The sequence below is a fragment of the Hemiscyllium ocellatum genome, chromosome 46 (genome assembly GCF_020745735.1).
Source record: "Hemiscyllium ocellatum isolate sHemOce1 chromosome 46, sHemOce1.pat.X.cur, whole genome shotgun sequence".
NCBI classification, from domain to species: domain Eukaryota; kingdom Metazoa; phylum Chordata; class Chondrichthyes; order Orectolobiformes; family Hemiscylliidae; genus Hemiscyllium; species Hemiscyllium ocellatum.
The window spans coordinates 29,731,904-29,747,258 of NC_083446.1; positions in this window are offsets into that span (position 1 = coordinate 29,731,904).

The following is a 15,355-nucleotide window of genomic DNA, read 5'->3' on the forward strand; positions in this document are numbered from 1 at the left end:
TGACATCTCCACAGCAAAGTTGTTGCCTCTCAATTACCCTGTGAAATGGCCGACCAAGTTACTCAGCTCAAGGGCAGCTAGGGCTGGGCAAGGAAGGCTGGTCAACCAGAGATACCTACATCCCATACCTGATTTAAAAAATAAACTATTCGTAAGGTCCCACTGGAACCGTGCCGGGACCAGTGTCCTGGCCAATCATGTTGGTAGGTTTATGGACCGAGCTTTCAACTGACAGAGAGGATGCAGGGACAGCGTTCAGGTGAAAGGAGCTTTCCAAATTCAAAATGAAAAGGTGTACCATCGGAACAGCATGGGGATGTGGCTGAAGACAAGCAGAAAGGAAGAGAAAGTGACAAACCTTAACTAAAATTGTACATCAGTGAATAGATTTGTGACAGAAAATTGTGGGAATGAGTATTTTTTTAATAGACAACGTCACTGCAATGAGGTCGTTGGATTTAAGACTCAGAGATAAAAGAGATTTAGACAGCAGGGAGACATGGATACAGTGTGAACAAAAATGTTCAACGGTTCACAATCTTGGGCAGCTCAGGCAAAATGGGTAATGTTAACAATAATTGATAACAAAGGCATTACAGAGAAAGCACTTGACCGCAGATCATGAAGTAGAGTCAGTCTGAATGTAAATTCTGGCTACTACTTGCCAAGGACACAAGCAGCAGAACAGTTTTCGTCAACGAACAGTATTCCATTGCTCATCACTGCATTACACAGGAACTCATTGGAATTGTTAACAAAGGCTTGGGGATAATTCAGTGAACCTTCAATTTTCATATAATCTTGTCAATCACACTGACAACGGTGATATTGTAAGAGGAGTTGGGAGATTTTTTTTGAATGATTCTTTGAATACCCACTGTGCAACTGGCCATGGATGTAACCATATCAGATCGAGCGTTGTGTGATGGAACTTAGTGGCTGAGTAATGTCACCTGGCGAGATCCTCTGGGAAAATGTGATAAAGTGCAGTTTAAAGGAACTTAAACTTTTAAAGTGAATCACAGAAAGGATAAATTACAATTAGAAACAAAAATAGCCAGTTACATGAGGTTGAGAGGAGAACTGACCAAGATAAACAAGCTAAACAACTGAAATATGTGTCTGTAAATGAACAATGGAAAACATTTGATGGACAGTGAAAAACACTCAACAAAAGTATTTTGAAACTGATAAAACCTCAGCAAGAAATTCCTACTCTTCCCTCACTCAGGACAAAATAATCATATTAGACTATGGGGCGAGGAAGATCACCAAAAAGTGCTTAAAATCCTGAAGTAAGAGAATATTTGAGGAGTAGGTGCTAAAGGGATTGCAAAGGGTCTGCTAGCAGGAGGAGGGCAGTTGGAATGGGAATCATGATCAGGGTTTAATGATACGATAGGAACAGGGAGAAGTGAAGGTGCTGGAGGTGGTGAGAGTGTTACACAGAGTGGTCCGGGCCTGAACGGTGTTACAAAGCCAATATGGATTGCTGAAGATGGAGGGGTTTGCAGAGATAAGGAGGGACAAATGTATTTTAAGTTATTCATTAATGGGATGTGGGTGTCACGATTGGATCAGCATTCTTTGCTCCACTTCGAATTCCCCAGAGGGTAGCACAGAGTCCGCCATATTGCTGTGGATCTGGAGTCGCATGTTAACCAGACAGGTTAGAATGTCAGATGTCCTTCACGAAATGAGGTAAGTGAACCTGATGAGTTCTTCCTACATACCAGCAATGATTTTACGGTGACCTCACCAGTGTCTTGTACAGATACAACATGGTAAAAACAAGGTCTGCAGATGCTGGAAACCAGAGTCTAGATAATCGTGGTACTGGAAAACCACAGCAGGTTAGGCAGCATTTTGACGTCCCAACTCTTTCTCTCAATGCTCTGCCCAATGAAGGCAACCATCCCAAACGCCTGTTTCACCAGCTTGTCTACCTGTGACACCACTTTCAAAGAACTGTGTACCTGCATCCATGGGTCTCTGATTGACAATACTACCCAGGATTCGAGCATTAACTTTACAAATCCCACTATGGTTTATTTTACGAAAACGGAACATTTTGCATTTATTTAATTAAACTCCATCTGCAATTCTTCGGCCCAATATCCCAGCAGTACTGTTCATCCTGTTGAACCACAGACAACCTTTTTCACTGTCCATTTTACCACCAATTTCAGTATCACCCAAAGAAATTGCTTACCAGCAGACCAATCGTCCCATCCAAACCATTTATCCAAATGACAAACAACAATGTACCCACGACACCGCTGCTCACATGCCTCCAGTCAGAAAAATAACATGTCTCCCACCACCCTTTGTCTCCGACTATCACGCCAATTTTCTATCCAGTTGACTAGCTTCTCCTGAATGTCATATCCTTTTAAATTGTTCTGAGCTTATTATCCAGTTTACCATACAGAAAGCATAACACAGAACAAGACAGCACAAGACACTTCGGCTAAGATGCCATGCCAATCTTTTACCCGACTGTAAGATCAAACTAACCTACATAATCTTAATTTTACTATCATCCATGTGCCAACCAAGAGTCTATTAAATGTCCTGTTACACCCATTCACCACTCTCTGTGTAAAGAACCTCGATTTGAAATCTCCCATTATCCATCCTCCAATCACCTTAAAATTATGACCCCTTGTAACATGTATGCCATGGGATAAAGAGGTCTCTCACTATTCACTCTATCTATGCCTCACACCATCTTGTTCACCTCTACCAAGTCAGCCCTCACCCTTATTCACTCCAATGAGAACAGCCTAAGCTTCCTCAACCTTTCTTCAAAAGACATGCTCTCCAGTCGAGGCAACATCCTGGTAAATCCCCTCTTCACCTCCTCTGAAGCATTCACGTCCTTCTTGTAATGAGGTGATCCGAACTGAACACAATATTCTAAGTGGGATCTAAACAGGGCTCTATACAGCTGCAGCATAACCTCGTGGCTTTAAAACTCAATCCTCCAGCTAATGAAAGCTAATCCAACATATTCCTTCTTAACAACATTATTACCTTGGGTGGCAAATTTGACGGATCTCTGGTCATGAAATCCAAGACGCATCTGTTCCTCCTCACTATCCAGTATTCTGCAAAATGAGTCACTTCACACTTTTCCAGATTTTACTTCATCTGCCACTTCTCAGCCCAGCTCTACTTCTTGTCAATGTCCCGTTGCAACCGCCAACAGACCTTCACACTATTCACCACTCCACCAACGTTCGTCTCATTGGCAAAGTTACTATCCCACTCTTCCACTTACATCAAAGTCATTCGTAAAATCACAAAGAGCAGAGGTCCTGTAACCTCTCCCTGCAGGAAACCACTGGTCACCGAGCTTCTGGCTGAATGCTTTCCATCTATCGTCATCCGATGTCTTCTATGGGCCAGGAATTCTGTATCCAGACAGACAGGTTTCCCTGCATCCCATGCTCTGTACTTTGTCAGTGAGCCATAAATGCATTTTGTCATATTCTCAAAGAATTCAATAAGGTGTGTGAGGCATGGCCTGTCCCTTACAAAGCCATTATGACTCTCTGTAATCAAACAAATGTTTTCCAAGGAATCATGAATCCTATCTCTCAGCGTCCTCTACAATAATTTGCACATCACAGGCAGAAGGATGACAGGTCGGTATTCCCCAGGATTACTTCTATTCCCTTTCTTGAACAACGCATGGCTGATACACGTAACCTGCTCATCTTTGGACTGTGCGTGGAAACCGGAGCGCCTGTCGGAAACCCATGCAAACATGGAGAGAATGTGCAAAGTCCACACAGTCAGTCGCCTCGGGCTGGAATCGAAATCGCGTCCGTGGTGCTGTGAGGCAGCATTGCTAACCACTGAGCCATCGTGCTGGCCCATGGAACTCTCTAGAGCTCTGCTTCTGATTCTTGGTTCCTCCACGTTAATTTAGCTTCCTTCCTCCTCTTGACTCGATGTTCTACATCGCTTGGAAACTTGTCAAATGCTTTACTCAAGTCCATGTAGACAATGTTGGATGCTCTGACTTTATCTATCTCTTGCCAACCTCCTCAAAGTGTCAATCCAGTTATGAAATACGGTTTTCCACTCACGAAGCCATACAGACTATCTCTTATCTGCCCTTTCTTTCCAAATATATGTAGCTCCTTTCTCTCAGAATCTCCTCCAACAACTTCCCCATCACTGGGCTCACGGGGCTCTAATTTCCTGGCGTTTCCCTGCAGCCCTTAAGCGATGGAACAGCATTAGCCGCCCTGCAGTCTTCCGGTAACTCACTGTGTCTGTTGATAATATAAATATCTCTGTGAGGGACACCGCAATCTTTTCCCTAGCTTCCCATAATATTCTAGGATAGAGCTAATGAGCTACTGAGGATTGATCTACCTTTAATTATTTTAAGATTCTAGCACATTTACTTCTCTGTTGAGGATTCTTTCAATGCTTCACTATTTATTTCCCCAAGTTTCCAAGCTTCTATGTCTTTCTCCACCGTAAATTCTGACAGCACTATTTTGTCTAATATCTCAACCACCTTCTGATAGTTAATGCGCCCTATTCTCTACCAAGTTTTTCTTTTGCCCTTTTTTAAACCATATCCTCAGTACAACCGCTCTTACACCTGTATCTATTCTGCCATTTATATTCACACCAATAATGATACAATTCAACAGGCTCAAAAACACATTCTCTTTTTATTAAATGCGGTTCTAAGGGTCCGGTCATTGTTTATTGACACATCCTTTCAAACATATTTCAGCTCCCGACCTACTGTCAGGCTAACACTGTTTGGTTTCGGACTGGCAGAAGAAAGGGTTATGGAAGTTCTTGTTTCTCAGTCTGAAAAAGGTATCTTATAGGTTCAACAGTAATAGAGGCTTCGGAAATACGGAGGGTCATGGCGACTGAAGGACGCTGTGGAAATAGGGAGTGATGTGTGGACTGTATGAGATTATGGGCTCAGAGAGTGCAGTGATGACTGAAGAACATTATGGACACAGGGAGTGATGTGGGATTGTGTGAGAATATGGACCTCGAGGGCTCAGTGGGGACTGAAGAACATTGTGGAGATAGGGAGTGCTGTGGGGTCTGAAAGAGGCCAAAGAGAACTGCAGGGTTGTTGGGACCGCACGAGGTTGCACAGATCAGGATGATCATGGGGACTGAAGGGGTGGGGGGGGTCGCTCTGAATGGGAGTTCGTCGGATCTGGATGAGATTATGGCGATAGGATGGGTCGTGGGACCTTTTGGTGGTTATGGTGTAAGGGAGGATAGTGGGGAATGATTCAGTTTACAGGGATAGGAAGAGTAGTGGGGACTGAAGGAGTTTATGGCGATAGGGAGGGCTGTCGGGACTGAAGGGGCTTACACACGTAGGGAAGACTATGGCGACATGAAGGAGGTGATGGAGATAGTAAGTTTATAGAAAAGCACAGGAAAGAAGAGCAGGTATCGGCCATTTGACCACACAGTCCATCCCATCATTCAATATGATCAGGACTGATATCTAACCCAGTACAGTTTCCTGCTTTCACACCTTACTCTGATATTATAGTGACTACTGGCATTTAGTGATACAGCAGGCTAGAGTAACTTGGTCGGGGATGTGTCTTACAGAGATAGGGAGGGTTGTGGAAGCTGGAACAGGTGACAGCTACAGGGAAGGTTTTAGGAATTGGTGGACTCTACAGGGATGTGGAGAAATGCATGAATGGGACATGGTATCAATCACAGGAAGGATTTTGGGAGCTCGATCTGAAACGGATACAGCTGAGAAGAGAAGTGAATCAAACAGTCAGGGCAGGCAGGGACAAGGTAGGACTAATACATTAAACTGCATTTATTTCATTGCAAGGGACCTAACATGGAAGGCAGATGAACTCAGGGCATGCTTAGGAACATTGCACTAGGATTTCATAGCAATTACAGAAACGTAGCTCAGGGATGGGCAGGACTGGTGGCTTAATGTTCCCGGATACAAATGCTACAGGAAGGATAGAAAGGGATGCAAGAGAGGAGGGGGGAGTGGCATTTTTGACAAGGGACAACGTTTCACCTGTTTTGAGGGAGGATATTCCCAGAAATACATCCAGAGAAGTTATTTGGGTGTAACCGAGAAATAAGAAAGGGATGATCACCTTTTTGTGATTGCATTATAGACCCCCAACTAGTCAGAGGGAAATTGAAAAACAAACTTGTTAGGAGATATCAGCTATCTGAAAGAATAATAGGGTAGTTATGGTAGGGGATTTTAACTTTCTAAACATTGACTGGGACTGCGAGAGTGTTAAAGGATTAGTTGGAGTGGAATTTCTTAAGTGTGTACAAGACAATTTTCAGATGTCCCGAGTAGAGTAAGTGCAAAACTTGACCTACTCTTGGGAAATAAGGCAGGACAGGTGAGTGAGGTGTCAGTGGGGAGCACTTTGGGGCCAACAACCATAATTCTATTCGTTTTAAAATAGTGATGGAAAAGGATAGACCAGATCTAAAAGTTGAAGTTCTAAATTGGAGAAAGGCCAATTTTGACGGCATTAAGCAAAAAATATCGAAAGCTGATTGGATGCAGATGTTTACAGGTAAGGGGACGGCTGGAAAATGGGAAGAATTCAGAAATGAGATAACAAGAATGCAGAGAAAGTATATTCCTGTCAGGGTGAAAAGGAAGGCTGGATGACTAAAGAACTTGAGTGTTTGGTTAAGAAAAAGAAGGAAGCATGTCAGATATAGACAGGATAGATTGAGTAAATCCTGAGAAGACTATAAAGGAAATAGAAGTATACTTAAGAGGGAAATCAGGAGGGCAAAACCGGGACGTGAGATAACTCTGGCAAGCAGAATTAATGACAAAAGGGTAACTAGGGAGAGAATAGGGCCCTCAAAGATCAGCAACGCGGCCTTTGTGTGGAGCCACAGAAAATGGAGGAGATACTAAATGAATATTTTGCATGAGTGTTTACTGTGGAAAAGGATATGGAAGGTATACACTGTCGGGAAATAGATGGTGACATCTTGCAAAATGTCCAGATATACAGAGGAGAAAGTGTTGGATGTCTTGAAACGATTAAACTTGGATACATCCCCAGGACCTGATCAGCTGCAGCCGAGAATTCTGTGGGAAGCTACAGAAGTGATTGCTGGGCCTCTTTCTGAGATATTTGTTTCATCAATTGTCACAGGTGAGGCGGCGGAAGACTGGAGGTTGGCAAACGTGGTGTCACTGTTTCAGAAGGGAGTAAAGACAAGCCAGGGAACTATAGACCGCTGAGCCTGACCTCAGTGATGGGCAAGTTGTTGGAGATAATCCTGAGGGACAATATGTACAAGTATTTGGAAAGGCAAGGATTGATTAGGGATAGTCAAAGTGGCTTTGTGCGTGGGAAATCATGTCTCACAAACTTGATTGAGTTCCTTGAAGATATAACAAAGAAGGGTAATGAGGGTAGAGTGATAAATGTGATCTCTATGGACTTCAATAAGGCGTTCGATAAAGCTCCCCATGGGAGACTGCTTAGCAAGGTTAGATCTCATGGAATACAGGGAGAACTCACCATTTGGATACCTTGGCTCAAAGGTAGAAGGCAGAGGGTGGTTGTGGAGGGTTGTTTTTCAGACTGGAGTCCTGTGACCAGTGGATTGCCACAAGGATCGGTGCTGGGTCCTCTACGTTTTGTCATTTACATAAATTATTTGGACGTGAGCAGAAGATGTACAGTTAGTAAGTTTGCAGAGGACGCGAAAATTGGAGGTGGAGTGGACAGCGACGAGGGTTATACCAGATTACAACAGTATCTGGACCAGATGAGCCAATGGGCTGAGAAGTGGCAGATGGAGTTTAATTCAGGTAAATGTGAGGTGCTGCATTTTGGGAAAATCATATCTCAGCAGGACTTATACACTTAAGGATAAGCTCCAAGGGTGTGATGCTGAACAAAGATACCTTGGAGTGTGGGTTCATAGCTCCTTGAAAGTGGAGTCGCGGGTAGACAAGATAGTGAAGAAGGGGTTTGCATGCTTTCCTTTATTGGTCAGAGTATTGAGTACAGATGTTGGGATGCCATGTTGCGGCTGTACAGAACATTGGTTAGGCCACTGTTGGAATATTGCGTGCAATTCTGGTCTCCTTCCTATCTGAAAGATTAGATTAGATTAGATTAGACTTACAGTGTGGAAACAGGCCCTTCGGCCCAACAAGTCCACACCGACCCGCCGAAGCGCAATCCACCCATACCCCTACATTTACCCCTTACCTAACACTACGGGCAATTTAGCATGGCCAATTCACCTGACCCGCACATCTGTGGATTGTGGGAGGAAACCGGAGCACCCGGAGGAAACCCACGCAGACACGGGGAGAACGTGCAAACTCCGCACAGTCAGTCGCCTGAGTCGGGAATTGAACCCAGGTCCCTGGCGAGGCAGATGTTGTGAAATTTGAAAGGGTTCAGAAAAGTTTCACAAGGATGTTGCCAGGGTTGGAGGATTTGAGCTACAGGAAGAGGCTGAACAGGCTGGGGCTGTTTTCATTAGAGCATCGGAGGCTGAGAGGTGACTTACAGAGGTTTACAAAATTGTGAGGGGCATGGATGGGATAAATAGACAAAGTAATTTCCCTGTGGTGGGGGAGTACAGAACTAGAGAGCATAGGTTTAGGGTGAGAGGGGAAAGATAAAAGAGGGACTCAAGTGGCAACGTTTTCACACAGCGGGTGGTACCTGTATGGAATGAGCTTCCAGAGAATGTGGTGGAGGCTGGTACAAATGCAACATTTAAGAGGCATTTGGATGGGTATATGAATAGGAAGGATTTGGAGGAATGTGGGCCAGTGCTGGCAGGTGGGACGAGATTGAATTGGGATATCTGGTCGGTATGGACAGGTTGAACCGAGGGTTCAGTTTCCATATTGTACACTATGACACTATGACTCATGGAGGTTAAAGAAATAAACTGTATGGTCACGTCTGTACGAGTTTGCAGGTATAAAGGTTTGTAGTTTCTGAAGGAAATTAAAAGAAGTGGGACCAGCAGCGTTTACAGAGGCTGAATGTGTTTTAGAGACAGGGAGACTTCATAGTCATCATTAGAATTGAAGAAACTAATTTATGAGAGAAGCCAGGTGACTCTGCACTGTGTCCAGAGACAAGGAGGAGTCTAACTGCAGGATGAGGTTACTAAAGTACAGAGCTTTTTTGTTGTCGTGACGGGAAAGTTTACAGAGATCATGAAGGTAGTAGGAATTTGAAAAAGGTACATAGACAGGGGCGCTTTTCAGGGCTGGAAAGAACTACACTGACAGGGATGGCTGATGGAACTGACGAGTTGTTTTTACAGATAAGGAGAGATGTGACAGAACTCGGGATTAAAGGCAAAGGCAGAGACTTGGAGAGTCCTACTGATATCAGGAGCTCACATGGATAGGCAGGATTACAGGGGCTGATAGAGATAGGGGGCATGGTGTCTATGAAACAGACAGTGGAGAAACTGACAGATATAGGGAGGGTTCTGTGGAACAGATGAACTTACAGACAAGATAGCAGTAATGAAGCATGAGATTTTTCTCATTTTCCATGCCCAGCATTTCTCCTACATAATGCCCTCCGGGTCTGAATTAAAGCCCATGAACTCCTCCCTGTGTCGTTTAATGTGAGTGATCTTACCGGTTGAAGAATTTACTGAAGGCTCCAGATTTCACTGTCCATCTCTCTGGCTGACCATCCGTCTTCAATGTGGTGATGGACGAAAAGGAATTGAGAATTCTGCTGAGTCAGAACCATCAGGAATACCTACAGGAGACAGAGAAATAGACAGAATGGGAAATTAGACTAATGCAATGAAGGTTACACATGGAGAATGGCACTGAGTCCCACAGAGATCTGGAAAACCCCAGTCTCCATCCATGGCCTGTGCTGTTGCTCCTCTCTGGAGTGGAGAATGCTGTTGGCTCAGGATCTGGAATAACTGCAAGAGCAAGAGACGCTGACAGAGGCAGCAATTAGACCCACACAGTCAGGGCTACACTTGGAGAGAGACTGAGTGATATCAGCAGAGTGCAGGAAAGTGTCCGGATCACACAATGGCATCATCAGAAGTGGTTCAGAGCAGTGAGCACTGCTACCAGTACTCAGGGAGGACTGAGCTATTGGGATTAGCGCCTTTGGAACCAGGACTATGCAGTGTGTTGTAAACCGACACAGATGAGGAGTGGAACAGGTCTGCGGTGAATAGAAATTCCCAAGTCCAAAGAGAAAAGATGATATATTGGAACACCATGGAGATGTGGATGTAGACCAACAGAAAGAAACAGTGAGGGACTGAGTTTAATTAAAATACTACATTGTCAAATAGATATGTAACACGAACTTATTGATTAAAATAAAGTAATTGCCATTTCCGCCCCTCATAATTCCTTCGACACCAAAAGTGACATCACTTCCGCCCCTCACATCATCGCTGATGTCACACACTCAGTGACTTATGCGTCCCCACTGCCGTGTTTGCTACCTCTTCCGCCCCCATCAACACCACTCATCTGCATTCTGCTGACACCATCCCCAGGTCCCACCATCACCATCCCCGCTCCCCAGAGCCCTGAGAGGAACACCACCCCTGCTCATGATTCCACCCAATTCCAGATAATAACACACCCGCTCCAGTTACAGGCTCTGTCGCCTCCCCCAGCTCCACACCTACGCCTGGTCCCAGCTCCCAGTCCTGCCGAGTTTTCACCATTCCCCCTGACCTCCCCCTCACTGAGGATGAATGATCAGTTCTCAGCAAAGGCCTCACCTTTATCCCCCTGCGTCCACACATCACTGAATTTAATACACGCCGGGACGTTGAACACTTATTCCACCGCCTCCATGCTTACTTTTATAATCAAGACTCCCGCCCATCTTCTGAGCACCCCTTTGCCAGCCTCCAACACACTCTATTCCCCTAGACATCCCGTGCTGGCCTATTACTGCCTTCAATCTCTTCATTTCCAACTGCCGCTGAGACATTAACCGCCTCAACCTCTCTACCCACCTCCCCCACTCCAACCTCTCACCCTCACAAAGTGCATCCCTCCAATCACGCTGCTCCAATCCCGACATCACCATCAAACCAGCCGATAAAGGGTTTGCAGTGGAAGTCTAGCGCACTGACCACTACACCACTGAAGCCAGACGCCAACTCGAAGACGCCAGCTCCTACTGCCTCCTCTACCATGACCCATCTCCCATCACCAAACCGTCATCTCCCAGACGATACAGAACCTCATTACCTCAGGAGGAGATCTTCCATCCTCATTGTCCGGGTTCCCCCACTGCCCGGTGATCCAGAAGCCTGATCACCTCCGCCAACCCATTGTCTCAGCATGCTCCTACCCGACCAAACTCATGTCTACCTACCTCTACATTGTCCTATCCCCAACTCCAGGCACACCTTACATGAGCTTGAAGTACCACCCACGCCCTCCACCTCCTCCAAGGCCCCCAACGCCTCATCTTCACCATGGATATTCAATCCCTCTACACCTCCATCCACCATGACCAGGGCCTCCAATCCCTCCGTTTCTTCCTCTCCCGACGTCCACAACAGTACCCTTCCAATGACACTCTCATTTATTTGGCAGAACTTGTCCTCACCCTGAACAATTTTTCCTTCTAATCCTCTCAGTTTCGCCAGACCAGATGGGTAGACATGGGCACCCGTAATGGCCCCAGCTATGCCTGGCTCTTTGTTGTCTATGTAGAACTGTCCATCTCTCGTAGTTACACCAGCACCACTCCCCACCTCTTCCTCTGCTACATTGATGACTCCATTGCCGCCACCTCGTGCTCCCGCGAGGAGGTTGAGCAATTCATCAACTTCACAAACACATGCCACCCTGAAGTTAAATTTACCTGGACCATCTCTGACACCTCCCCCGCCTTCCTGGACCTCGTTATCCCCATTAATGACGACCGACATGACACCGACATTTTTTGCGAACCTACCGACTCCCACAGCTACCTGGATTACACCTCTTCCCAGGCTACCTCCTGCAACATTGCCAACCCGTATTCCTAATTCCTACGCCTCCACTGCATCTGCTCCCATGAAGACCAGTTCCACCACAGAAAACACCAGATGGCTTACTTATTTAGAGATCGCAATTTCCCTTCCCACGTGGTTAAAGATGCACTCCAACGCATCTCGATCACATCCCGCACCTCCACCCTCAGACCACACCCCTCCAACCATAACAAGGACAGAACGCCCCTGGTTCTCACCTTCCACCCTACCAACCCTCACATAAACCAAATCATCCGCCGACATTACCACCACCTCCAAACAGACCTCACCACTAGGGATATATTTCCCTCCCCACCCCTTTCCACAAAGACCGTTCCCTCCGTGACTACCTGGTCAGGTCCATGCCCCCAAAAATCCCACCCTCCCGTCTTGGCACCTTCCCCGCCACTGCAGAAATTGCAATACCTGCGACTACACCTCCTCACTCATCTCAATGCAAGGCCCTAAAGGAGCCTTCCACATCCAAAAATTTTCCTGCACAGCCACCAATATCATTTATTGCATCCGTTGCTCCCAATGCGGTCGCCTCTACATTGGGAAGACAGGACAGCTCCTAGAGCACTTTAGGGAACATCTCTGGGACACCTGCACCAAGAGAACACAACGCCCTGTGGCCCAACATTTCAACTCCCCTCCCACTCTGCTGAGGACATGCAGGTCCTGAGCCTCGTCCACCGCCACTCCCTCACCACCCGACGCCTAGAGGAAGAACGCCTCATCTTCAGCCTCGGAACACTTCAACCCCAGGGCATCAATATGGACTTCACCAGTTTCCTCATTTCCCCTTCCTCCACCTCAACCCAGCTCCAGCCTTCCAGCTCAGCACTGCCCTCATGACCTGACCTATCTGCCTTTCTTCTTTTCCACGTATCCACTCCACCCTCCTCTCTGACCTATCACCCTCATCCCCACCCCCATTCACCCATTGTACTCTTTGTTACCTTCCCCATCCTCCAATCTGACCTATCACCTCCATCCCCACCCCCACTCACCTATTGTACTCTATGCTAATTTCTCCCCATCCACATCCCCCCTCTCAATTATCTCTCGTCTCTGCAAGCTCCCCTCCTTTACTCCTGATAAAGGGCTGTTGCCCGAAACGTTGGTTTTCCTGTTCCTTGGATACTGGCCGACCTGCCATGCTTTTCCAGCATCACTGTAATCTAGACTCTGGTTTCCAACATCTGCACTCCTTGATTTTACCTTATTGATTGAGAGGACTACCAAGATAAGTCATGTTGTAGACACTGAAGCAATTTACAGAGATCAGGATGGTAGTCTGGAATGCAGTATATTTCAAATATGTGGACGGACTATCGGGAAGCGAGGAGGTTACAGAGATAGGAACTGTTATACGAATTTAAAATATTGAAGATACTGGTCCACAAGACATGCCATCGGTGCAGTGTTGCAGAGTAGTGAGTCTTAATACAACAGAACTTACATTAGGAATGGTGATTGAGCCTGGGGTGCGTGCTCCCCCTCCAACACTGTATCTATGTCATATAGTGTTAACAGATGTTTGGAGCCCTCTCATTGCTCTTTGCTCTGTGCACTGGGGGTGACCTTACCTTACTACAGGATTTATTCAAGGCTCCAGATCTCCTTTCCCTTTGTCTCTCTCTCTCTCTGGCAGACTAACTACGTTCAATGTGGTGATGGACGATCCACCCATCAGCTGAGAAGGCTATTGAGTCAGGACCTTCCTCAGTATCTACAGGAGACAGAGAAATAGACAGAATGGGAAATTAGACAGATGCAGTGAGGGTTACACGTGGAGAATGGCACGAAGACCCACAGAGATCTGAAAAATGGAGCCATATTAAGTAATAGTCCCAGATTGCTGGAAGATGTCACGATTACACAGTCATGTGGAAGAATGGGTTTAGCTTCATGATGCTCTGGTATCAGTGCTCAGGGATGAGCAATCTGTGAGCAGGTGAAGTGATGGCCTCGTGGCATTATCGCTTGAGAATGTATTTAAAACCTCAGTTAATGATCAGGGGAGGCAGGTTTGAATCCCTCCACCTGAAATGGAGGAATTTGAAATCAGTAATTTAAAAAAAATAATAATTAACAATACACAAATAAGATTGAAACCATTGTTGATGTACAACCAATACAAACACTTCTTCTTTCGAGAAGGACATCTGCCCATCCTGACGTGGTCTGCACGACGTGCCCACAGCAAAGTGTTTGCCTCTCAACTACCGTCTGAAATGGCCGAGAAAGTAACTCAGGGCAGGTAGGGCTGGTCAAGATAGGCTGGCCAGGCAGAGACACCCATATCCCATTCCTGATTTAATAAATAATCGATTTGGATGGTCCCACTGGAACTGTGCTGGGACCAGTGTCCTGGCCAATCATGTCGGTAGGTTTAAGGACAGGGCTTTAAGCTGTCAGAGAGAATGCAGGGACAGGGTTCAGGTGAAATGAGCTTTCCAAATCCAAAGAGAAAAGTTGAAGCATCAGAACAGCACGGGAATGTGACTGAAGTCAAGCAGAACGGAACATGAAGGGACAGCGTTTTACTAAAATTGTACATCAGCGAATAGATTTGTGACAGAAAAATGTAGGAAAGAGTAAGTTTTTTAAATGTACAACGTCGCTGCAATAAGGTAGATGGATTTGTGACACAGAGATGAAAGAGATTTAGACACCAGAGAGATGTGGTTACAGGGTAAGCAAAAATAGTCAATGGTTCACAAACTTGTGGAACATCGGGCAAAATGGTCAACGCTAACAATAATGGATAACAAAGGGATTACTGAGAAAGCATTTGGCCTTAGATCATGAAGTCGAGTCAATCCGAATATAAATTCTGGCTACTACTTGCCAAGACATAAGTGAACCAGACGAGTTCTTCTGATTGATCAACAATGTTTTTATGATAGCCTCACCAATGTCTTTTCCAAATACATCATGATATCCCAACTCCTACTCTCAATGCGCTCCTCAAAGAAGTTAACCAACCCAAACGCTTGCATCACCAGCCTGTCTACCTGTGACACCACACTCAAAGAACTGCCAAGGACACAAGCAGCAGAAGAGTTTTAGCCACCGAACAGTATTCCGTTGCTCATCACTTCATTACATAGGAACTCATTGGAATTGTTAACAAAGGCATTGAGATAGTTTTGGAAAACTTCAATATTCGTGTAAAAAGGGACAATCACACGGATAACATTGATATTGTAAGAGGAGTTCGGTTAATTTTTTTTAGTGTTTCTTTGACAAACACATTGTGCAACTGTTAAGGGACATAACTATCTCAGAGCGACCGTGCAATCAAACT